The 26,934-nt window shown below is 38.8% G+C and overlaps 1 pseudogene; it reads right to left on the bottom strand.

Annotated features, from left to right (window-relative positions):
• Positions 1 to 23,633: 23,633 nt before the first annotated feature.
• On the bottom strand, positions 23,634 to 25,250 carry LOC114207253 (14-3-3 protein theta pseudogene; annotated as a pseudogene).
• Between the last annotated feature and the right edge of the window lie 1,684 nt (positions 25,251 to 26,934).

Genomic DNA, 26,934 nt, shown 5'->3' with positions numbered 1-26,934 from the left:
AAGACAAGACAGCTGGTTGACCCAGGAGTTGTACCTGGGCTGTTGGAGGCTGTTCCCTGGCTACCCTTGGAATGTAACTTCCTCCAGCCTTCACGGCTCCCAGAGGCTGCTCCAAGGACATAGCCTTGAGATAGTGATGTGCTGTGAGAACACCTACAAGGTATACGTGACTGAACCGAGTTAAGGTCTCCATATAAACTTTTAAGATGCGCTGGGTAGGTGCGGGGATCCACTTGTCCTGCAGCACCCTAAAACAAGCCTTGTATGTAAGTTCCCTCGGCTTATAAAACTGCCACTACCACCTGGAGTGGCCTGCGTCTTTCTTCCGTCTTTCCCTGCCCTCCAAGTGTGGGACCAAGTTTCAGATTATGCACGGGAAGCTCCTGAGGAGGATAGAAACCCACAGTGGTCAAGTTGTGCAGGAGACCGAAGATGTGGGCCTTGGGAGGCATTTGTGGGGGAGATGCTTAGTTGTGCATTGGCCCCGGTGTGGGGAGGGGACGGCCTATATGTCAGATGATTATGAGCTGCGGGGTGAGTACAGAGACAATCCCCCAACGACAGCTGCTTTAAGGGGCTTGTTTGGGGAACCCTGTAGAGGGCATTGCAGCACAGGAAGGAAGCACAGGGCTGCAGTGTGGCCTCCCTTTGCTGTGGACAGTTGGGCTGGCCACCCATGCCCAACTAGAGGCTGAAGTTCAAGTTGCAAAGTTCCAAGAAGAGTTGAGGTTAGAGAAGGATGTGCCAGTGTCCACTACCGTGCTAGCCTTGGGGCTGGCAGACAAGCTGGGAGGTCAGGGTAATAAGTTGGAGGCCTTAGCTCACTGCTCTGCAAAACTGAGGGCACACACCATGGTGGATTAAAATCCAGGCTATTGTGACAAAGCCTGGGCAGAAAGTTAGGAGATGGAATCTCTGAGAAAGTGACAAAAATGAAGTGAATGTGATAATTGATGAGGAAACAGACAAAATGCTTCATGCCTTTCTAACCTTTCATACAAAGGAACATTTTGAATAGCAAATACCCCCCAAAAAAACTCCCAGGAGAAAACTTTACTTTCTTCGTCCCATGAAGTTGTAAATCTTCTCATGTCTTTTAAATGTAAACACCCAGGGGATAAAACATTGCCCACAGAGACTAAAGGAAAAAAGGGGGAGGGGGAGAGACATTTTAAAATACAGACTGCTGCACGAATTCCCTTGCCCCAAATTCAGTGCAGAGCCTCGGTAAGATCCCAGATCAGTGAACAGCTTTAGCCACACGGATGGGGACCTGATTCAGACTGGAGTTTTGAAATAAAAGCTGAATGGATATAAAAAGTTGCAGGTTTGTGGAAGAGGGATTTATACATATTTAATTTATTTATTTATTTGGGGGGGTGGGTGCAGAGTGAGAGGGAGAGAGAATCTTAAGCAGGTTCTGTGCTGAGGACTCCACTGAGTGCTGAGCTTGGCACGAGACTCAATTTCACAACCCTGAGCTCGGTTTCACGACCTAAGCCCAAACCAAGAGTCAACCGACTGTGCCAGTCAGGTGTCCCCAGAAAAGGGATACCGAGAAAGGAATTTTATGTGTAGTCAAGGTAGGATTGAAACGGGTTTATGTAAGATAAAAGGAAAAACAAAGGAGAGTTTTAATGTCTGAAGTACACTGGTACAAAATTAGAATTTGGTTTTGTCTCTGTTGAAAGGACAAAGCTTTCTTAGATTATCGACCTGTTCTTAATAAGAAATTGTAAACAAAGGTTTTTCTTTGCCTTTAATGTAATCTACCTAGGAAACAAAAATTCTGTGTTTTGTCTTTGTCAGGTATTTGACTACTTAAGAAAATGGAGTCTCCTTGATTAAAAGAGCTAAGTTTTTTGTTTGCTTTTTGTTTTACAGCTGTGTACCTTTTTATATATGTTACATTTAATGGGGAGCATTGTCAATTAGAAGTGATGCTAAACTTTTTTTTAGGGTATATTTGTATGAAATTCCTAAAACTCTGATGTGCTCTGGTGTAATGTTATCAATCACAATTTTGAAATGTATGTTACAGAAATAACCAAATCCCCTTGTCGATTGCTTCATAACGGACTCTCATTAAATCTTTAATCATGGTTATTTTTCAGTCTTTTGTCATTTGTAGACAGTTATTGTTTTACTCTGATGCTTTGGCATAAAAAGATCTTGCAAAAGTGTTTCATCTTCAAGGAGATTCATGGAAAAGACTTTGACAAGTACAGGTTTCTGATAACCAAGATCAATTTGCCTTCATGTGTGAGGAACAATAAGGAGCCTTCAAATGCTCCCCCAAGGCTGAGATCAATAAGATGTAAGCCTTTGCAAGGATTTGGGGGTTTTGGAAGACTTTTATTCCCTATCTGGCACAGTTCCTCTGTCCCTTTCATTGCCTGGTAGGGAAAGGGCACATCCCGGACTGGGATCAGAGCAACAAATGTTAGGAGTTATTTGGACAGTTAGGTAATTAGGGCAAGGGTCCCCATCAAGGAAATACAGAGTCAGGACAGCTAAAATAAAATAACATGGAGATCCTGTTTTTCAGCTTAGACAGGACCTCACTGACATTCTGCTTTGTAGCCTTTGCAGAAATGACTTCAGCAAAACATCCTAAAATAAGACAACCACAAAAGCATTTGTCAATATCACAGGCATGGGGCAGTTAAGACCTAAGCCCCCAGATGTGAGGAAAAAAAAAAAAAAAAGAAAGAAAGACTGTCAGCACATGGACATTAACCTAATAAGGTAGAGAGATATGTGACCAAAGCCCTGGTTGGCACAACTTAGCACACCCTGATTGCTTAAGAAAGTTCCGCAAAAGTCAGGGCGCCTTGGTGGCTCAGTTGGTTAAACAACTGCCTTCAGCTCAGGTCATGATCCTGGAGTCCCAGGAACCAGTCTTGCATCAGGCTCCCTGCTCAGCAGGAAGTATGCTTCTCCCTCTGACCCTCCTGCGTCTTGTGCTCTCTCTCTCTCTCTCTCTCTAGTTAAAAAAAAAAAAAGAGAGAGAGAGAGGCGGAGCAAGATGGCGGAGGAGTAGGAGACCTGGATTTCATCTGGTCTCAGGAATTCAGCTGAATAGGGATCAAACCATTCTGAACACCTACGAACTCAACAGGAGACGGAAGAAGAGAGTAGCAACAACTCTCTGAACAGAGAAGCGACCACTTACTGGAAGGTAGGACGTGCAGAGAAGTGAATCCCAGGCGATATTCGGGAGGATAGATGGTGGGGGAGGGGGCGTCCGTGGGCCGCTTCTGGCAAGTGATAGAGCCGTGGAGCACAAAATTGGAACATTTAGAAGCCGGCTCCGCTGAGGGACGTCGCTCCAGTGACTAAACGCAGTGTGGAACCCTCGCGGGACAGTGTGGTCTCAGGACCCTCGGGGTCACAGAAAGACTGGGGGTGCCTGAGTGCAGCAGAGCTCCCAGGTATTGGAGCAGGGAAGACTGCTGCAGAGACGGAGCCGAGGCGCGGGCTCTCAGCTCGGGATTGCCATAAACTGTGATCTGCAGCCCAGTCAGGCCACTGCTCCTCCAGCAGGGACCCAACAAGCGGCAGATCCGGGGAGACTCCCTTCCCTCCCCCGGGAGGAGCAGCGCGGGAGCACACCGCAGGGATCTGCTGGGTTTGGAGACTCCACACGGGGTTGGGTGCCAGAGATAGAAATGCTCGGTCACAGGCTGGGTGAGCACGCAGTGTGGCCGGAGACCAGGGAGACGGGAGTGACTGCTTTTCTCTGGAGCGCACTGAGGAGCGGGGCCCCAAGTTCTCAGCTCCTCCGGGCGGAGATTGGGAGGCCACCATTTTCACCCTGGTCCTCCAAAGCTGTACCAGAGCTTGCAGAGAACAAAAGCTCCTGAGAGCAAACCTGAGCAGCTTGCTTAGCCTGGACCGACAAGGGTGGGGCAATTCCGCCTCCGGCAAAGACATTTGGGAACCACGGCAACAGGCCCCTCACCCAGATATCAGCACGAACAGCCAGCCAAGACTAAGTTTACCTATCAAGGAGAACGGGAGAACTCCAGCGCTAAGGGAATACTGCACATAGAATTCATGGCTTTTTTTTACCATGATTCATTAGTTTTTCAAAGTTAATTTTTTAACTGTTTTTTTTTTTTAATTTTTCTTTTTCCCTTTTTCAACCAACATCTTATCAATCCCTTTTTTTAAAAAAACATTTTTTATTTTTCATTTTTAGAGTCATATTTTATCCCTTCATACTAGTTACCCTTATTTTTGGCATATATATATAAGTTGTTCTCTCTTTAAAATTTTGAGATACAGTTTCTTCTAACAGATCAAAATATACCCTAAATTACTAGTGTATGGCTTTGTTCTAGTCTCCTGCCTGATCACGTTCTTTCCCTTTTTTCTTTTTTTTTTTTGTAAATCTTCTTCTTTCTTTTTTCAAACAACTTCTTATCTTATCAATTCCTCTTATAGAATCTTTTATAATTTTCATCTTTACAATCATCTTCCATCCCTTCATTGTATCAACCCTTATTTTGTACATATATAAGTCTTTCTTCCTTTAAAATTTTAGGAGGCACTATTTTCTAACAGACCAAAATACGCCCAAAATCTAGTGTGTGGCACTGATCTATGCACTAGTCTGATCATAATTGATCATATTCTGGTTTTTTTGTATTGTTCTGTTTTTGTTTTTTGCTTTTTCTTTTTGTTTTCTTTTCTTTTTTTCTCTTTCTTTTTTCTTTCTTTCCCTTTCTTTTCTCCTGTTTTCAGGTCTTTTCTGATTTGTATAGAGTATATTTGCTGGGGACGTAGTTAACCTGTTAGCATTTTGTTCTCTCATTCATCTATTCTCCTCTGGACAAAATGACAAGATGAAAAAAATCACCTCAGCCAAAAGAACAAGAGGTAGAACCGTCAGCCAGGGATCTCCTCAATACGGACATTAGTACGATGTCGGACCTAGAGTTCAGAATCATGACTTTAAAGATACTACCTGGGCTTGAAAAAAGCGTGGAAGTTATTAGAGAAATCCTTTCTGGAGAAATAAAAGAACTAAAATCTAACCAAGTCGAAATCAAAAAGGCTGTTAATGAGGTGCAATCAAAAATGGGGGCACTAACTGCTAGGATAAATGAGGCAGAAGAGAGAATCAGCGATATAGAACACCAAATGATGGAAAATAAAGAGGCTGAGAAAAAGAGAGATAAACAACTACAGGATCATGAGGGCAGAATTCGAGAGATAAGCGATATGATAAGACGAAACAACATTAGAATAATTGGGATCCCAGAAGAAGAAGAAAGAGAGAGAGGGGCAGAAGGTATATTGGAGCAAATAATAGCAGAGAGCTTCCCTAATGTGAGGAAGGAAACAGGCATCAAAATCCAGGAGGCACAGAGAACCCCTCTCAAAATCAATAAAAATAGGTCAACACCCCGACATCTAATAGTAAAACTTACAAGTCTCAGAGACAAAGAGAAAATCCTGAAAGCAGCTCGGGAGAAGAGATATGTAACCTACAATGGTAGAAATATTAGATTGGCAACAGACCTATCCAAGAGACCTGGCAGGCCAGAAAGGACTGGCCTGATATCTTCAGAGCACTAAATGAGAAAAATATGCAGCCAAGAATACTATATCCAGCTAGGCTCACATTGAAAATTGAAGGAGAGATAAAAAGCTTCCAGGACAAAAAAAACTAAAGGAATTTGAAAACATGAGACCAGCCCTCCAAGAAATATTGAAAGGGGTCCTCTAAGTAAAGAGAGAGCCTAAAGGCAGCATAGATCAGAAAGGAACAGAGACAATATACAGTAACAGTCACCTTACAGGCAATACAATGGCACTAAATTCATACCTTTCAATAGTTACCCTGAATGTAAATGGGCTCAATGCCCCAATCAAAAGACACAGGCTATCAGTTTGGATTAAAAAACAAGACCCATCCATATGCTGTCTGCAAGAGACTCATTTTAGACCCAAAGACACCCCCATATTGAAAGTGAGGGGGTGGAAAACCACTTACCATGCTAATGGACACCAAAAGAAAGCTGGGGTGGCAATCCTTATATCAGACAAATTAGATTTTAAAACAAAGACTGTAATAAGAGATGAGGAAGGACACTATATACTACTTAAAGGGTCTATCCAACAAGAAGATCTAACAATTGTAAATATCTATGCCCCTAACATAGGAGCAGCCAATTATATAAGGCAATTAATAACAAAAGCAAAGAAACACATTGCCAACAATACAATAATAGTGGGGGACTTTAACACCCCCTGACTGAAATGGACAGATCATCTAAGCAAAAGATCAACAAGGAAATAAAGACTTTAAATGACACACTGGACCAAATGGACTTCACAGACATATTCAGAACATTCCATCCCAAAGCAATGGAATACACATTCTTCTCTAGTGCCTATGGAACATTCTCCAGAATTGATCACATCCTAGGTCACAAATCAGGTCTCAAACGATACCAAAAGATTGGGATTATTCTCTGCATATTTTCAGACCACAGTGCTTTGAAACTAGAACTCAATCACAAGAGGAAAGTCGGAAAGAACTCAAATACATGGAGGCTAAAGAGCATCCTACAAAAAAATGAATGGGTCAACCAGAAAATTAAAGAACAATTAAAAAAATTCATGGAAATGAATGAAAATGAAAACACAACTGTTCAAAATCTTTGGGATACAGCAAAGGCAGTACTGAGAGGAAAGTATATAGCAATACAAGCCTTTCTCAAGAAACAAGAAAGGTCTCAAATACACGACCTGACCCTACATCTAAGGAGCTGGAGAAAGAACAGCAAATAAAGCCTAAACCCAGCAGGAGAAGAGAAATAATAAAGATCAGAGCAGAAATCAATGAACTAGAAACTGAAAGAACAGTAGAACAGATCAATGAAACTAGGAGCTGGTTCTTTGAAAGAATTAACAAGATTGATAAACCCCTGGCCAGACTTATCCAAAAGAAAAGAGAAATGACCCAAATCAACAAAATCATGAATGAAAGAGGGGAGATCACAACCAACACCAAAGAAATACAAACAGTTATAAGAACATATTATGAGCAACTCTATGCCAGCAAATTAGATAACCTGGAAGAAATGGGTGCATTCGTAGAGATGGATCAACTACCAAAATTGAACCAGGAAGAAATAGAAAACCTGAACAGACCTATAACCACTAAGGAAATTGAAGCAGTCATCAAAAATCTCCCAACAAACAAAAGCCCAGGGCCAGATGGCTTCCCAGGGGAATTCTATCAGACATTTAAAGAAGAATTAATACCTATTCCTCTGAAACTGTTCCAAAAAATAGAAATGGAAGGAAAACTTCCAAACTCATTTTATGAGGCCAGCATTACCTTGATCCCAAAACCAGACAAAGATCCCATCAAAAAGGAGAATTACAGACCAATATCCTTGATGAACATGGATGCAAAAATTCTCATCAAAATTCTAGCCAATAGGATCCAACAGTACATTAAAAGGATTCTTCACCATGACCAAGTGGGATTTATCCCTGGGCTGTAAGGCTGGGTCAACATCCGCAAATCAATCAATGTGATACAATACATTAACAAAAGAAAGAACAAGAATCATATGATCCTCTCAATAGATGCAGAAAAAGCATTTGACAAAGTACAGCATCCTTTCTTGATCAAAACTCCTCAGAGTATAGGGATAGAGGGACATACCTCAATATCATAAAAGCCATCTATGAAAAACCTACAGCAAATATCATTCTCAGTGGGGAAAAGCTGAGAGCTTTTCCCCTAAGGTCAGGAACGCGGCAGGGATGTCCACTCTCAGCACTGCTATTCAACATAGTATTAGAAGTCCTAGCCACAGCAATCAAGACAACAAAAAGAAATCAAAGGCATCCAAATTGGCAAAGAGGAAGTCAAACTCTCACTCTTTGCAGATGATATGATACTGTATGTGGAAAACCCAAAAGACTCCACCCCAAAACTGGTAGAACTCATACAGGAATTCAGTAAAGTAGCAGGATATAAAATCAATGCACAGAAATCAGTGGCATTCCTATAGACTAACAACAAGACAGAAGAGAGACAAATCAAGGAGTCGATCCCATTTATAATTGCACCCAAAACCATAAAATACCTAGGAATAAATTTAACCAAAGAGGCAATGGATCTGTACTCAGAAAACTATAAAACACTCATGAAAGAAATTGAAGAAGACACAAAGAAATGGAAAAACTTTCCATGCTCATGGATTGGAAGAATCAACATTGTGAAGATGTCAATGCTACCTAGAGCTATCTACACATTCAATGCAATCCCTATCAAAATACCATCCACTTTCTCCAAAGAAATGGAACAAATAATCCTAAAATTTTTATGGAACCAGAAGAGGCCCCAAATAGCTAGAGGAATATTGAAAAAGAAAAACAAAGCTGGCGGCATCACAGTTCCGGACTTCCAACTCTATTACAAAGCTGCCATCATCAGGACAGTATGGTACTGGCACAGAAACAGACACATAGAACAATGGAACAGAATCGAGAGCCCAGAAATGGACCCTCAACTCTATGGTCAACTCATCTTTGACAAAGCCGGAAAGAATGTCCAATGGAAAAAAGACAGTCTCTTCAACAAATGGTGTTGGGAAAATTGGACAGCCACATGCAGAAGAATGAAACTGGACTATTTCCTTACACTACACACAAAAATAGACTCCAAATGGTTGAGAGACCTAAACGTGAGACAGGAGTCCATCAAAATCCTAAAGGAGAACACAGGCAGCAACCACTTCGACCTCAGCCACAGCAACTTCTTCCTAGAAACATCGCCAAAGGCAAGGGAAGTAAGGGCAAAAATGAACTCTTGGGATTTCATCAAGATAAAAAGCTTTTGCACAGCAAAAGAAACAGTCCACAAAACCAAAAGACACCCGACAGAATGGGAGAAAATATTTGCAAATGACATATCAGATAAAGGGCTAGTATCCAAAATCTATAAAGAACTTATCAAACTCAACACCCAAAGAACAAATGATCCAATCTAGAAATGGGCAGAAGACATGAACAGACATTTTTCCAAAGAAGACATTCAAATGGCCAACAGATACATGAAAAAGTGCTCAAGATCGCTCGGCATCAGGGAAATCCAAATCAGAACCTCAAATGAGATACCAGCTCACACCAGTCAGAATGGCTAAAATTAACAAGTCAGGGAACAACAGATGTTGGCGGCGATGTGGAGAAAGGGGAACCCTCGTACACTGTTGGTGGGAATGCAAGCTGGTGCAACCACTCTGGAAAACAGTATAGAGTTTCCTCAAACAGTTGAAAATAGAGCTACCATACAATCCAGCAATTGCACTACTGGGTATTTACTGCAAAGATACAAATGTAGGGATCCGAAGGGGTATGTGTACCCCAATGTTTACAGAAGCAGTGTCCACAATAGCCAAACTGTGGAAAGAGCCAAGATGTCCATCGACAGATGAATGGATAAAGAAGAAGTGGTATATATGCACAATGAAATATTATGCAGCCATCAAAAGAATGAGATCTTGCCATTTGCAGTGACATGGATGGAAGTGGAGGGTGGTATGCTGAGTGGAATAAGTCAATCAGAGAAAGACATGTATCATATGACCTCACTGATATTAGGAACTCTTAATCTCAGGAAACAAATTGAGGGTTGCTGGGGTGGTGGGGGTTGGGAGGGATGGGGTGGCTGGGTGATAGACAATGGGTAGGGTATGTGCTATGGTGAGCACTGTGAATTGTGCAAGACTGTTGAATCACAGATCCGTACTCTGAAACAATTAATGCAACATATGTTAAGAAAAAAGAAAAAGAAGAAGATAGCAGGAGGGGAAGAATGAAGGGGAGTAAGTCGGAGGGGGAGACGAACCATGAGAGAGGATGGACTCTGAAAAACACACTGAGGGTTCTAGAGGGGAGGAGGGTGGGGGGATGGGTTAGCTTGGTGATGGGTATTAAAGAGGGCACATTCTGCGTGGAGCACTGGGTGTTATGCACAAACAATGAATCATGGAATAATACATCAAGAACTATGATGTAATGTATGGTGTTTAAGATAAGAGTAAAAAATTAAAAAAATAATAATAATGACATAATGATAATAAAAATAACGATAATGAGAATACAAGAAAAAAAAAGAAAAAAGGAACGTTCCGCAAAAGAGCTCATAAAAACCGCTACACTTCAAAACTCCAGGGACCACCCCCTCGGGTCCCCCTCCCTCTCTAGGAGCTTTATAGTCTTGCTCAGTAAACTTTGTTTTGCTGTACACCATCCTTCCTCTGGTCTACCTCTTCATTCTTCGAAGTGGTGTTAAACAAGAACCACAGGCACTATGAGGACACAAAATCCTGTAACACAAACTGCCTTTCAGAAGGCAAAAGTACTAGTGAAGCAGTTTAAAGTTCTGGGCATCTCCCAAGTAGGGCTACTATTGGAGTTAGATGTGTCTGTGACTCCAGAAGGTATGGGTCAGACACTGGCAGAGACAACAGAAGGGGAAAGTGCCCGTAGGTTATTGGTCCAGCTCTGGAAGGGGGCAAAACCCGACATACCCCATAGAGCAGCTGCTCTTACCAGTATACACAGCATTCCTTCAGGTAGAACCCCTCACACACCAGCTAGTGCCACAGCCAGGGTCTGAGCTCAGAGTGGTCTGTCCAGTAACAGAGGGAATTAGCTCTAAGGACAGTGAATGAAGAGCATTTCAGGCAAAGGGAGGAGAAAATGACTGGCAGGTCCTGGGAATTACTGTAAACTACTCTAGTCTACTTTGAGATTACAAAAATTACTAAATGACACTGTAATCAAGGAAGAGACATGATCCATTTTGATTTTCATTTTGTTTTTATTTTAAGGAGCAATGCCTCTTTATGGGACTAAAGTAATATTTTCATGTGGCAAGAACCCTACCTGAGCAAAAGTACAGGCAATGAGAACACAGACTCCTGTCCATCCCTCCAGGCTCAGAGTTCTACTCCTCAGGGTCAACCCTTGTTGTCACCTTATTTTATTCTTTCAGAGATAGTTTAAGCAAGTAAAGCATTAGAAATATTTAAATGTGTCTCCAGGTTTATCAGTGCATCCCAACAAGAGGGTGCAATAAATATGTTCTATCTTGCATCTGGGTTTTATCCTAGAGGTTTTTGTTTTTTTTTTTAAGTTTTTATTTATTTGACAGAGAAAGACACAGCGAGAGAGGTGTTTTATTTAATTAGCATGTAAAATCTACCTTGTTTTTAAAAAGAGTTGCTCAGCATTTCTTCTGAAGAATGCATCTCAGTATGTTTTCTCAACGACCCATTGATGGTCATTTAAATCGTTCCTGTACCTACACCTCTTGTACCTGTGTGTATATTGATATACACACACATACCTGTATACATATATGTACCTGTATATTTATAAACAAATATATACTTGTCTTACATATAAATGTGAATGTGTAATATATAAATGCATATGTATATACTTATGACTATAAATATATATATTTGTCCAAAGAATACATTGTAGAATTTTACTGGGTCAAAATATGTTTATTTTTAATTTTGATGTGTACTGTCAAGTCTTCCAAAGACATTGTCGTAAGTTTTGCTTACAACAACAGTGCCTTGGGGTGTCTAGTTTTCTACAGTTACATCCACAAAGTAAACATTTGCTGAGATTAATAAATTGTCTGGACTAATAAACATGCCAAGGTTAATCAAAAGGTATAAAACAGAATTTATCATATTTTAATTTGCATTTCTTTACTTATACGTGATATTGGATCCTACCATTTTGAATCTCAGAATGATGTCTCTAGGGGAACTGTATGGTAGATGGAGGTTAAATTTGAGATTTGAAGAGGAAATCTGCAGTGGGGCAAAGGGGGAATCATTTTCAATTAATAACTAAAACATGTAAATAAACATGATTCCACAGATGGGGAGAAAGCAGGAGATTTTTACCTGAGAAGGATGTAAGAAGGGACATAATGTTTATTTACTTCCCTATTCCACAATATGTTTGGCTTAAGCATGTTGAGCTTTTTTATTATTTTATTTTATTTTATTTTATTTTATTTTATTTTATTTTATTTTATTTTATTATTTTATTTTATTTTATTTTATTTTATATTTTATTTTTCTTTTAAAATGATAATGACTTTCCCTGACATTTTGATGGAAGCTGGCCCTAGATATCAGAGGAGAATACTAGTCAAGAATCAGATGCCCTCTCCCAATCCATAAACCTACTTTTGTTCCTGAAGAATAGTCTGACACATGGAATGTTTTTACCAAGCCATCCATCAAGTTTGAGTGATGTGGAAATGAAATTATAGATAGTATCATTTTAAGAGGTTGTTCTTTGAGAAACACTGGAAATAGAGCCATGATTTAGAAACAAGAAAAGCCAAGCATCAAAACATAGTAATAGCTGGTGGTTTGGAAGGAAAAACATACAGGCTGACCTACTTTAAAATAACCCCATCCATGCCCCTATCTGGATTGAGGCTGTTTTTAAACAAAATGAGTGTTTGGGAAGGTGCTTTATTTTTCTTTGTCTGGCAAAGGCCAGCATGTGTTTTTAGTCTCCAGAAATATTAAATGTCCTCAAAAAACTTGATGGTACAGATTTGAGAATTCTGCCCTAACAGATTAATCTATGCCAGGTGCTTCCTATGTAGATAGAAAATGATACAAGTGGTGTCATTACTAAAAAATCACCTAGCAAATAATGGGAAGAACTGAGAAAAGACCGGTTTATTGTAACTTTTCAGCTGGTACCTTTAGAACATATCGCGAATTATCATACCATTGTGATATCAGAAATAGCATACATTGTAGAAATTTTAAGTATAAAAAAAACAGCTGTTGTGACTGCGCTGACTATGGTATTAATGGAAGACCTGATGGCAAATATATGTAAATTATTAGTTATAAAGAGAACATAAATCCAACCAGCTAAATATTATATGACCCAGTTTTGTAAATATGAAACCAAGCCTACCATCCATTTGCCCTCTAAAGTGCAGAATAAATATTTGTAGTCTGAATTATAAATCTATAATGCCCAATGATTTTATTTCTTTTTTCCCTCTACTCTCTTTTTTTCCCTCTTATTATGCTATCTTATGCCTTGTGGGACAGAGATGGTAAAAGGAATGACGCCAGCATTCCTACACGCTCAAGTGTGGTATTAACTGAGGCTATAATCACACACAGCTTACATGAGATGTTCATTGCAGAGCGGGATGCCCCATATTCTTAACTCTACAATGCTTGATTTCATTTTAATTTTTAAGGCATTAAGAAGGCCATGATAATTCAACCACCTAATAAGGAAAAAAAAAAGATTAGGACAGGAAAAAAATCTAAACCATTTAAAACTGCTGAAGTATTTTGCATGATTCACAATTGTCCAGCCAAAAGAACCTGTAAAATGGAATAAGTGTTTTGAATTAGTCCCATTCTCTTTTCATTAAAAAAGTGTTAATTGATGATGAAATTGAATTTTAAAGGCCTCCTACCCTGTCTCCCTGTCTTTGCTGTTCCTCCTCCACCTCTTCCCCACTTAATTTTCAGCAAAGTTGATGCAGTACAAATTTTAAAAGGCAAATCTGGCTAAAATCCTTAGAGTTCTTTCCATTGCACTTGGAGTTAACTCCAAATTCCTAAGCATGGTTGGACCCCAGGGGAGGTCTCTGATTTTTTTCTCCAGCCTAGGTGTTGATCCCCCCCAACCCAGCCCTGCATCACACTTATTAAACCTTGTGAATTTCCCATGAAGGTGCATGGCTGCCTATGTTCCTTCATCTGCATGGAGGACTTCCTCTTGCTCAGACCTGCTCTGTCTTTGTGATCACATACTTGTCCTGAAGGCTCAACACAAGCACCATCTGATTTATGATGTATGTCCCAACTATCCCAATTAAAGTCACTCCCCCCCACCTTTCTGCCTAACCCTGTGCATTGAACATTTATAGTTCCTTCCTTCTCTCCCCCTACACCCTGTCTCCTTTTCAGGGGCACCTCCTCCATGCTAGTTGATGTTAATGAGACTGGGATTCGGGACCTCCTTTGTAGACCATGCACTGTTGCCTCACTTGATGTCTAGAAAAAGTCCAAGGAATGAGTCAGTGAACCATTGCAATTTGGTGTTATTACATACATTTTCAAACATGGGCTGTGGGAAAGTCTGGGAAGAAGTGGGTGTGTTGGGAGCCAGGATTCTGGCTTTGTGGATTAAGTGCATATTAAGAAATGAAACGTGATAAGGAAATAAATGAAGATACAGTCACAATTCAAGGCCTGTCCCTGGCTCCAAAGTCTTCACTCTTCTTCTACTGTTTTCTGACTCGGGACCTTCTGTTTCCTATGTAAGTAGCTTGACCTTTTTTTTTTTTTTTTTAAACCAACGGGATACTCCTGTGTATTACTCCACACTATGTGGACTTCTATAGGTTATAATATTTTACTCAACATTTTTATTTCTATGCTTCTGGCTCTCAGCATTTTCAAATCTAAAATTAGCCACTTAATTTAAATACACTCCTTTCTGAAATTAAAAAGGAATTAAATGGACATTATCTTTGCCTGATGGTTATGCCAAAGTGCGTATGTTGACTAGTGGGGTTCTAAGGCTAGCCTTGGGCACCTGTGATAAAATTGCCACAATCTCATTAACTGGGAGACCTCCCTTGACATAGAAACAAACTGAAGTGGTCAAGAAAATAAATGTGGGCACTAAAACTGTCAACACTTTTATCCTAACATTGCTTTCTTTGGCCTACTGTAGAATCCACTCTGCTAAGTAATGTGATGGGGAAGCCTTCAGAGTTTCCACAACAAGACTTGGGCTCTTGTCTCTGGTAAAAGTTGTTTAAGCCGATCTAACATGGTGGTTACCTCTCTGCTCGCTGTTTCTTTTCTTTTCTTTTTTTTTTCTTCCCTTTTTAAAAAATATTTTATTCATTAAAAAAATAAAGATTTTATTTATTTATTTGAGCGAGACAGAGAGTGAGAGAAAGCATGAGGGGGGGAGGGAGAAACAGACTCCCCTACTGAGCAGGGAGCACCCCCTATGCGGGGCTGGATCCCAGAACCCTGGAATCATGACCTGAGCCGAAGGTAGATGCTTAACTGACAGAGCTACCCAGGTGCCCTCCATTCAGTTTCTTAATGGGGCAATCAGACCACAAATTCTCAGGTGATGAAGAAGCAAAGGGTTACTACAGAGTTGCCAGCACTTGCCAAAGGCAGTTGGAGGAAACTATCAGCTTCTATCACCTCTGGTACTAATTAGCTTCCTCTTCATTAATTACATGCAGTTGTCTACAGTCCATTTTGTTTTGTAGTTAAGTTTTCAGAGAGTATCATCCTGTTTTTCTGTTTTGTTTTTGCAATGTAGTCATAGTGCTATATAGGATACAAAAGAAAACTAAGCATGTCCTGGACATGCATGTTTGCTTTAGAATATGAATTCCTTTCTAAACAAGATGGTTGTCTTTTGAAACAAGAGTTCCAGGTTGTGTGTCCTGGGGAATGGTGAGGGGAGGTCACCGGGTGATGACTATGAGTATCCAAGAGGTGCGAGCCTTTCCTAATTCACACTGTTGATGAAGTTCCCGATGGTCTCTGAAGGCCCATGTTATGATCAAAACAGCCAGCAATTTCTGAAATTGGCTGGGGATAAATACCAATTAGAACAAAAGTCTGCAGCTTTTTCTCTAAGGGTATGATGATTTGGCATGCTTAGGGTAAAGTGTCTTTATTCAGATCCAGAATAAACCTCATAGAACATGTAATCCAAACTTTAAAGACATACAGACATTAGGTGGACAGGCTGAAGTGCACACAACTGATTCATGGCAGAGTCAAGACAAAAAATAAACAGCTGACAAAAGATACACTAGCAGCATCTCCTCACATGTACTTTGGAATCTTGCTTTGCTAATCAGCTGCTTTCCCATAATTTTGAGTCTTTCCCTCTCTGCCTGTAACTTCTCAGCATACTAACATCTCAACAATTTTTAAAAGAAAATCAGCCTTGACAATGTATTGTACTATACCAACAATATTTTACTGATGTTTCTTCTTATCCAATGCTTGCTACTTCTATTCTGCCCTCACCATCTCCCACCCCATCCCTAGACCCACATACATTCAGCACCTAATCTGCTGGGTCCAGTTTTGACTGGACACATCCCTTCAATGTTACCCCAGGGTCATCTTTAACAGTTAAAATCCAAGAACATCTTTGTAAAACTTTTCTGGATCTCTACATGGAATTGTTGGGAATGCTGATTACGGTCATCTTAAAACATTCTCCTTGGTTTTTTGTGACCACTCTTCTTTGTGTCTTCACTGGGATAAACTCCCCTATGATTATTTTCTGCAGATATCACCACTCCCACTTTCTCTAAGTTCTGGTTTCCCACATTCTGTTTTCAGCCTTTCTTCCAACCTTTTGTGCCCTTGTGCCTTTATTCATCCTGTGCCAGGCTCCAACAAACCCAGATTTGTCCCTGGAATCTGGAGACCTCTATGCAATTACTAATCTGCCACCTAGACTTGGGCAATACACGCCCCCCCCCCAACACAGACACACAGACACACACAGAGCACCTCAAACACACAAAATGTTAAAGTTGTTAATTCCCCCATGCCTCACCTCCAAACTAGCTTCTCCCGGTGGCACCTTTGGTGAATGGTGTCACTAACTATTTATGCAGTTTCCTAAGAGAAGCTCCTGGCCAGTATCACTCACTCCTTCCTTTCCCTTTCTCACATTACCCATTTGTCCCCATCTTCTGTTCATTCTTCCACTGAAATATCTATTACATTCTTTCTTCCTCTGAAATCGCACTCCCAACCTCAGTCACTATCTCACTGAAGACCTTTATCATATCTTGCCTAAATGATCATTATTTCTTATGATTTCCCTATTATCATTGTTTCTCCAGTCTATCACGTCACTTATTGTAAGAATAATCTCTACCACAGAAAGAAATGGACATAGGAATTATGTCATGTGCCCACCTAAGACCTTCAGTTCTTGGTTTTGGGTTCAGTCCAGTGGCTTATGTTGGCAAAACAGAGCTTTGTCTTGATGTCAAAACTGAAAACTTAAGTCTCCTTTGTCTGGAAATACTAGCTCCTTTCTCCTGAACTTCCCTGCAGGGAGAAATGACAACCTATGTGCCTTGAGGACCACTCGTGAAATTCCAGTGGGCACAGAAGACAGTTTGTGCTGGTGTTTGCGTATCTATCTCCTTCCCTCTGTACAGTTTATGTCATTGATGGCTGGGGACACTGTATTCGTGTGTGTGTGTGTGTGCGTGCACATATCTTCCCCATTTTCTAGCACAAAATTTGTCATACTATAGGTTTTAAAAATATTTTTGAATGAATTGATGAATCATGATGAATCATATGTATGATACACACCCAGACATATTGTATTATGTGCATACCATTATTTGCATATATCTTCAGGGCTAGGAATAAGTCCCTCTTGGACTCTACTGTGGAAGTCTGCTGGGTATCCATGCATACACAACCTGGAAGTGGAGGTGAGGGGGTCTCATGTCCCTACACAGAGAAGTTTCAACCAGTTGGGGATGGGAGCCTGTGGGTAAATGTGCCACATGTCTTCAGCTGGGACCCACCTCATTCACCTTATCCCATGTATTTTCTCTGAAGATCCTGTAGGATCAGAGCTCCTTCAGTGGTGGCCAAACTTTTCACTCATTCTTATATTGATCCTCTCTTCAACACTTCCCATCTGTCACTTCTCCTGAGAATTACATTCTCCATCAGCAATCAGACCTAAGATGTCATCACAGCCTCTGTTCTTGAGGGAACACAGGTGGAAGCAGTTACTACTGGTAGTAACTACTGGTAGTAACAGAGAAAAAAGCCTGCAGATTTTATTATCTAAATCCTTTTCATAACAACAATTTTCCAGGAAAAGAATTTTCTGGTTTTATAAAAAAATATGTTTTCAGGAAATTTGTTAGCTTGATATAGTAAATTTATACATGGATATAGGTATATGGTTAGTATATGATTTGAGCATCAGTGCTGTCGTTCATAAGTTACTTAACCTGGTAAATTTAATACTCTCAACAAACTACAGTTTTGTCATCAATGAGATAGGGGTGTTAATAATCCCCTTACAGGGTTGTTGTGAGTGTCAAATGCAATAGTGAATGCAACATGCCACTTAGAACCAAAATCCGAAATCTGCTGTGCTGTCCTTCACTACATAGCAACACATTTCTGTAAAGGTACAGAGTATGAAATGGAGAGAGGTAAGCTATTGTCATTCATCGTAACCATGGCTTTCAGTTATAGAAAACTAAAATTGTTTAATACACTTAATAACACTTCAATTTTGAATATTTATTTCCACCAATACATTTTTCCTCAACTTTTTTTTCTCTTCAACAGCTTAAGTTTACAGATGTTGATCTGTTGGAAGCTTAGGGGTTGTTCTTACTAGCATAAAAAATGATTTTTTCTCAGTTGCATTAGTTGAAGAAACACAGAGTTCTTATTACTTATATTAGCACTTTGTTTTTCCATTTGGTATGAAGTCATGAGGTGGGGTGCAGTAATATTCACAAAACAGTACTGTCCTAACAGATATGAAAATAACCATCAAATCAACTGATGGACATCAGAATGCCAATCTGGAATGGCCTGAAATATTGATTTATTAACTAACATACCAAAGTTTGAATTCAGCATATTCAAGGTATTTAACACCTATCCATTTAAAATGTTTAAAAAACAGAAGAACACAGGTCAGGTGCACTAATGTCAGGATCTACCTATTTTTGTTCTAAAATAATGTAATTTCTTTACAGGAAGAATGATTTTTATTCAATACACTAGAAATTCTACCCAGGATAAAGTACTCCACTTCCACTATTAAATGGTGCTGCTCCATAGATAAAATACATAGGAGTAGTACAGAAATAGCATTTTTTCCTTTGTGTTGCATTTTTTATCTGTGTGTATTGCCCCAGCATGAAAATTTTTGAGAATACTTACCACTTCTGACTTAATTATTTTCCACATCATCTTAAAAATGGCCAGTTTGATGCTCAAAATAATATACTTTACTAGTTCTTTATCTCCTTAAAAACCTTTATTAGCATAGCATTTGGCTCCTAGAGGCTGATGTTTATACAATAAATGAATGAACAAGTGTATTACAAATATTGCATTGTGGGTGTGTTGAGCCAAAAGCCACATTGACACCCTTGAAAAATAAGCTGGAGAGCCTGTGATTTCCACATGGCTAATTGTCAAAACACTTCTCTACTGCTAACAAGTAATGGCATAATTCTCCCCTTTTCTTAGCCTGCATATATGGAATCATCCTTCTTCATCACTTACAGCTTATTAGTCTTATCACTTCTTCCTTTAAATAGTCTCACGTTCACAATTCATTTATCCCCTTGTAAATTCCTTTATTCCGGTCCTGTACAACTCTTGCCTAGTTGGCTGTAATTGTTGACTATGAGATTTCCTTCTTGACTTTATTTTCTTTTCTGTCATTGACCCATTCACTGAGCTTGTTTAATCTTTCTTTTTTTTTCATTTTCATATAGTCTTTTTTTATTATGTTATGTTAATCACCATATATTACATCATTAGTTTTTGATGTAGTGATCCATGATTCATTGTTTGTGTGTAACACCCAGTGCTCCATTCAGTACATGCCCTCCTTTATACCCATCACCTTTCTTAAGTGCCATTTTTTTTCTCATTTGCTACCTCCACCAAAAAGCCTACATGTCTCTAGTCTATATCCTCAGATCTAAATTTCTTCATCTTTATTTCTTGTTTGAGTTTGTCAGCTACAGGAAAATCTGAGAAGAAGACATTAAATCCCTCTAAATCCCAAAACACCCCTGCTACCATGGGTTTCCATGCTATAGCTCCTCTGGGAGCTGACTTCCTTGCCAGTATTAGGTGGCAAGTTGCAATATTCTTACTGCACTGAACTGTTTTCACTTAATATCGTATGATGACCTTCTTCCTCCTGATTATTCTGATTTTTTTCCCTAGATATTTTGTTTTTATTCTCTCTATATACTCTTCCTAGCTCCTTAAATCTTATTCATTTAAGTCCCAGAATTAAACCTTACCACTGCTATTCTAGAGAAATTATAAACATATTTCCCATGAGTACTTCCAGGTTGTTCTAAGGTAACAATTCCATAATACTATTTGTAATTTCCCTATCCATTTCTTGGGAATATTTGTGAATACCTTAACAGAAAAACCGAAGTTTTGTTTGTTATTGCCCCCAATCTTTTGCCACTGAAACAAGCCAACAACTCAAATGAAGACTGTAAACTCTTTGAGAGTAGAGACAATATCATTTTCTTTTACCACCATATTCCCAGAAGCTTTTATAGTGGTCAGCTCATAAAAGTCACTTAATAAATATGAGTTGAAATAATCATGACTGGATGATTAAATATACATGTATTTCCTACATGGGTGCAATCACACAGCTTATGTCAATTTGCATTACATCATGAGTTGAGCTTCCTTGCCATTAAAACTCTTGAGAAATATCACAAATATGTATGGGATATTCAATTGTATAGATATAACTTCCTTATTTGTTATATTATTGGATGTTTCACTTGCCTTCATATTTTACTTTAATGAATAATGTGAGACATATGTCCTTATTTGTATTTCTGATTATGTCCTTAGATTAGATTTCTGCCTTTGAAATTATTAGGTCAATGGCATACATATTTTGCTTTTTAATTATAATTATAAGATTCTTTTCCAACAGAATTGTAGAATAGTTTATACCTTAGTAAACAGTGCATACATTTATGTTTTAAGATATCCTTTGTAATCTTGACTAATTTTACTTATTAAAAAATTTATGGTTGAAAAAAATAGTTTGGGGTGCTTGGGTGGCTCAGTCAGCTGATTGTCCAACTCTTGGTTTTGGCTCAGGTCATGATCTTAGGGTGGTGAGATTAAGCCCTACTTGGGCTCCTGGCTCAGGGAGGAGTTTGCGCTCCCCCTCCTTCTGCCCCTTCCCTCCGCTCACTTGCGCTTTCTCTCTCTCAAATAAATAATCTTTAAAAATTAGTTTAGAAATTTTCAAACATGTACAAAGGAAGAGAAAATGGTACAATGAATTTCCATATAGCCAGCTCCAATGGGGACCAACTGACTCATGGACAATCTTATTTTATCTATATCTCCACTCATTTATCCTGCCCCCGGGATTACAGTGAGGAAAATTCCAAACGTTCTATCATTTCACCTATAAATATTTAACTACATGTTTCTAATAGATAGGGGTTCTTTTTGTAAACAAAACACAGTAGTATTACCACACCAAAGCAAAATTAACAATTATTTCTTAGTATCATTAAGTATTTAGCATTAAATTTGTGTGCTTACATATAGACTTATATACTATCCCCCTGGGTGCCTGGGTGGCTCAGTTGGTTAAGCGACTGCCTTCGGCTCCGGTCATGATCCCGGAGTCCCGGGATCGAGTCCCGCATCGGGCTCCCTGCTCGGCAGGGAGCCTGCTTCTCCCTCTGACCCTCCCCCCTCTCATGTACTATCTCTCTCTCGTTCTCACTCTCTCAAATAAATAAATATTAAAAAAAAAGACTATACTATCCTCCTCATTTATTTATTTTTTTTAAGTAATCTTTGAAGAAACCAGGTTATTTGTTCTATATAATTTCTAAAGTCAGGATATTGAAGGGTGCATATTCATGGTGCCATTTGATTTATTCCTCTATCTCTTTTATTTCCTTTACATTGGTAGCCAGAATAATCAATTAATTAAATTATTCATTTATGCATTTATTGGTAAGCCTACTTCACATGTGCTGTTGATAATTCCTTCAGGAAACACATATATTTATGTTTATCTTTTTATATTAGCAGCCATTGATAATTATGAAATCATTGAGTGATAAAGGGTTGCAGGTTGCAATATTCTAATTTTAGTATTCCTTCTTCATTTATTAGCTAGAAAACTTTCTTAACAGAAATTTCTTATCAACTATTCAGTTACTCTAAGGTACTACTCAAATGGGAAAAGATAAATGCTTGATTCTTCTCTTTTATTTTCTAATTTTTAAAATAACAAGTGGTTTCTTTAGTACTCTCAAAAGATGCCCAATCAACGTTGCCTTGAAAGTGTCATCAGGAGCTTATAGATTCAAACATAACTTGATGAGTTTTAATCCAATGCTATTGTGATACTAATAGAGGCTCAAATCATCCTGTCATTGGCAGTTAGAGTTCCTTCAGGTTGGGTTGTGCATCCTGGTAGTCTTTGATTGCTTCCTTATGTCCTCATTTAATGGGATGTTCCATATATGCATCTTTTACGTTTTCCTGCTCAAGGAACAGTTTTCCCCTTGACTCAGTTTTCAAGATATATAATCATAATCATATCATATACATATTCAGTCTTGTTTTCTTTTGTTTGTAACTCATGTAATTGCATTTTTCTAGTAATTTTAATAGAAAATATTTCCAATAAAATATTACACATTATTGGAGGCCATGACCTTTCTTATGTAGTTTCTAACAAAAATCATCTTTGTTTTTCCATTGGGTGAAATGCTGGTTTTGGTCTGGGAAATGTTAACTTCTTTGTTATCAAATTTATTTTCCAACTAGAAATAATTCAAGTATATTGTACTTTTAATACCATTTCTTCTGAACAACCATCCATCCCCTGGAATGAGCCAGATTCCTCCAATAAGAAAATACTTATTCCTAATTCCCAGGCTTTGTTTATGATTTTTTTTTTTTAACTGTTCACTTTGGGCTTCCCTGCCAGGATTGTCTGTATTTAAATTCCACTTTGGTTTTTTTTGGTTTATAAAATGTAGTTTTATTTTATGTTACTCTGCTGTTACATAGGGCATAACATTTCCACAAGGCTTTTTTGGGACTACAGTCAATGATTAGCAACACACAATAGTGGTCCAACTCTCTACATGACAATCACTAGACAAACTGGACACCCTCTCATATGTGCACAAATCTGCATGGAAAAGTACTAACGTTTTAGACTTGGACTTGTGTACTTTATTTTCCCTTTCTAGTGTAGTAAGAAATGACATGCACCTTAATTTGCCAAAAACAATGCTTGTGTTCTGGCAGCAACATGCTACTTCTATTACATAGTAAAGTGAATACCAGAACTACAAAGGCAGGAGGTGTAAGTGAATTTTTATTGGGAAGGGAAGTTGTCAACTTAAACAGCAGCAATGAAGAATGAATAAGGAAACTTCCTGTTGTCACAGATATACAAGACCTCCATCATATATAATACAGGAGGCATTTCAATTTGTGACCCCCAGTGCAGAAATGCCAAATGCTTTTCCATTCAATTGAATACTTCTGGATTCCTACCAAAAAGGAATACATTAAGAGCAAGGAAAAGTTGCTTACTCAAAGGAAACCCCTGAAGAAAAGTAAGGGAGGGAATGTAGAAATTAAGTTATGTAGAACACTTTGTAAATTGTAATGACTACATTTTCATATCTTCAGAATAATACAAAACACAGTCACTTGCAGAACTGGTTCAGACTACTTCAATACCAGATACATTTTTAGTCCTCTACATAAGTGTTTGGAAGTTACTTATGTTTATATGAAATGAAACTATTAATACTTTTCTACAGCAGTAACTGCACACCAGGAAGGCCAAGACAAACACAAATCAAGGAATGGAGTTTTCCCAAAGCTGCAGTGTGAAAAGACTATAAACAGTTGATTCCATACACAAGAATAGGTTTCTTTGCTATAGGAAATCCAAATAGAATAAGGAATGGAGATGAGTAAAAAGGTTTCTTGAGGGGAAGAAGGATGACCACCCTGTATGCATTTAGTTTTCTGCCCCTTCTGCTGCATCACATTCTTCTCCTGCACTGTCTGATGTCCATAATGTTAGGTTGTCTCTAAGCAACTGCATGATGAGGGTGCTGTCTTTGTATGAATCTTCATTCAGTGTATCAAGTTCTGCAATGGCCTCATCAAAAGCTGTTTTAGCCAGTGTGCAGGCAAGCTCTGGGTTATTAAGGATCTCATAGTAAAATACAGAAAAGTTAAGAGCCAGCCCCAGTTGGATTGGGTGTGTGGGCTGCATCTCTTTCTTGCTTATATCAAAAGCTTCTTGGTAACCTCCTTGGGAATTATCTATCGTTTGTTTTCGATCATCACCACATGCAACTTCAGCAAGGTACCGGAAGTAATCTCCCTTCATTTTCAGATAGAAGACCTTACTCTCTGGATTAGTTGCATTGGCTATTAAATACTTACCCAACAATTCCAGCACCGTGGTGCAGATGGACCTTAGCTCAGACTCCACTTTCTCCCGATAGTCCTTAATCAGCCACAACTTCTTGTCCGAGGTGTCGGTTTTCTGCTCGATGCTCGAGATGACCCTCCAGGAGGACCTGCGGCCCCCGACCACGTTTTTGTAGGCCACCAAGAGCAGGTTGCGCTCCTCGTTGCGGACGGCCTTGACGTCTCCGCGGCCGCGGTGCGAGTCCCACCACTTTGATCGGCTTTTGGCTTTAGCCTAGGACCCTCCCGTCTCAGCCTACCCCGAAGCCCATTTAAATTCCATTTTGATTTTGAATCTTGAACCAAATGTATACTTCTGAGAAAAAAAAATTAAACTAGTAAACTAAGAAATAAAGTCTTCTTTCAAAACCATCGGAGTTAACTTCTTCAGTTGTTAGTGTTTGATTTTTGTCTGTCTTCCCCATTCAATCTAGGGCTATATAGCACTCAAATTGTCTTCATTTCCATATTCCTAGAGCATAGAATAAGGCTAGGACAAAGAGCTTCTCTGGAAATACTTACAGAATGGATGGTTAAAGTACTTGTGCAACCCTGCCAAATGATAACCCTCTGATCATCTTCTCATTTATCTGTGAATATAAGCACGGTCAGCCCAACCCACCCCTATTTAGCAGGTAGTTGATCCATAGTTACTTCTTGTTTGTTAATTTTGCATTCACAATTATATCTTATACTCATTAAAGAGTGAAAATGTAATAGCTAAGGTAGTGCTATCTCTCGTATTCTATAAAATCCAAAATAACACAATTGAAATATATTACAGATTCACATAAAAGTTTCAAACATACTGTGACTCACCTCCGAGCAGTCTGACTCACGGACTAAGCTTTGTATCTTTCTACCATGCAATTCTTTCATGCTTTGAAGTTCTCTGCCAGATTCCCAGCAAAGCCTGAGCAGATGTAGAAAGGAAGTGTGGAACCAACATACACTAGCCTAAAAGTGACCCTCATCATCTTTGCTCACCCATCATCTGCATAGTTGTCTGGAAAATGAAGTTCATGGCTGAGCAGCCATTTACCAGAAACTATTTTATGCAACAGAAAAGGAGCAATGATATTTGGTGGTCAGATAGCCATCTCTGTCACTGTAAACAATTATGATGGTTCTATCAACCTAATGCCATTGTGTTAGTGTTCAAAAATTGTGTTAATGTTCTGTTCTTTTAACTCATTATTTGACTTGTGTCGGTGTTCATTTAACTCATTATGCAAATTATTTAGAGCGTGTAACCCATGAAAGCAACTATTACAAAATGCAAAGCTCTTGGGAATCAGAGTAGGAGAAAGAAATGGATTCAAATTCACTTATCTACAAAAATGCACCTAAGTGTATAAGAAGGTACAAAGATTTATAATTTTACCATATGTACAAAGTATGGACTGCATAATATTTGGTCACTTGTGCCAGTTACTTATTGCATTTATTTATTTATGTAAAATTTAAAGAGTGATTTCACATATATTCTTCTGTTTGTATTACAAAGACACACAAAGATATTTTCATCATAGCATTGATTCTTAATAGCAAAAATAACAACCATCTATATGTCCACAAATAGATGGTAATTTATATAAATTATAGTTCAGATAAGAAAGAAAATATGGAGATATTCAATATTTTTTGACTATGCCTTTTCAATATACAAAGTATGTTCAGTACATTCCTTCATGAATGGACTTCCAAATATGACTCATAATATAGTTTCATTTTATAAAAAGTATGTACATTGTATTAGTTTTCTATAGACACTTAACATATTACCACCATGTTATCAGGTTAAAACAATACCTACTTAACTACAGGATAGTATGTGGTCAGAAGTCTAAGACAAGGTGATTTGATTCTCTGCTCATGGTCTTTCCAGGCTGAAGTCAAGGTTTAGCCAACGCGCATTCCTTTCTGAAGGTTGTGAAGAATTCACTTCTGATCTCATTTACATTATGGGCAGAATTCAGCTGTTTGTGGTTGTGAGACAGAGGTCTCCATGTTCTTGAGACATGGCTCCCCCTCAATCCTCAAGCCTGCAAAAGCAAGTGCAATCCTTTCATGATTTTTATTCTTCTGAATTCCACTCCCCACCCTGCCTTCTTTTGCTGCCTTTACAGGTGTATGTGGATTACATTAAGCTCACTGAGAAAATTCAGGATAACTTTCCTATCTTAAAGTCAATTGATTAGTATCCTTAATTACATTTGCAGAGTTCCTTCTGCCAGAGGGTAACATATTCTGTCACAGGAATTAGGGTGTAGAATCTTCTCAGAGCCATGATTCTGCCTACTACATACATACACATTATATATAGCTAAAGCAACAAACAATCTGAAGTTTCTGATTATACTATAATGGTAGTATTATTGGTGAATTTTTTTCTGTATTTACTAATTTTGTTTTTCAGTGAAGTGAATTCAGTGTGTGTGTGTGTGTGTGTGTGTGTGTGTGTGTTCCAGAAAAAAATAAGAAAAAAATGTACAGGCTGTCTGTGTTTAACAGCTGGAGATTCTTCAGCCTTGACAACTGTCCATGGAGAAAACATTGTTGA

This window comes from Eumetopias jubatus, unplaced genomic scaffold (assembly GCF_037043125.1).
Source record: "Eumetopias jubatus isolate StellerSeaLion01/CBP00866 unplaced genomic scaffold, mEumJub1_p1.0 scaffold_3, whole genome shotgun sequence".
Classification (NCBI taxonomy): domain Eukaryota; kingdom Metazoa; phylum Chordata; class Mammalia; order Carnivora; family Otariidae; genus Eumetopias; species Eumetopias jubatus.
The sequence above is the reverse complement of the archived record's forward strand: the minus strand, read 5'-3'. Positions and strand labels throughout refer to the sequence as shown.